The sequence below is a fragment of the Myotis davidii genome, unplaced genomic scaffold (assembly GCF_000327345.1).
Source record: "Myotis davidii unplaced genomic scaffold, ASM32734v1 scaffold496, whole genome shotgun sequence".
Lineage (NCBI taxonomy): Eukaryota > Metazoa > Chordata > Mammalia > Chiroptera > Vespertilionidae > Myotis > Myotis davidii.
In genome coordinates, this window is record NW_006289398.1 from 3,192,739 (window position 1) to 3,193,235 (window position 497).

A 497-nucleotide genomic window follows, 5' to 3' on the forward strand; every position below is an offset into this window, starting at 1 on the left:
AACTTTGCAATTCTTAAAAACATTTCTTTCTTCCTACGTAGCTGTTTTGTTACTTAAGTGTGGTTCTAAAGACCATATTAAATTATATCTTCAATTATACGTAGATAAACCTCAGGAGCAGCTTGGCCCTCTTGCTACCTCATTTTTTAAAATAAGATAACCTTTCCTTAAGTCACTTCAGAAACAAATACAAATTCCTACTACAGTAGCCGTTCAAGACATAAAGGGCCCTTTCTTCCTCCTTCTCTCTCTTCCTCTCTCCCTGCCCCTATCTCAATGTCTGTCTCCTTTCCCCATTTTTCAGAGCTTTGATTTTCCCCTTGCAGAGGTCAGAGCCTTGGAGCTTCCTGTCTACAGCTCTGCGTTGTGCTGAAGGAAACGCGAAGAAAGGCTTGCATATTTCAAGGGAAGGTCATTCCAATCACTGTACACACAGGACCACATTCTCCCCCCGCCTCCCATTTGTTCTTCATTAGGACAGAAGACAAGGCACCTGC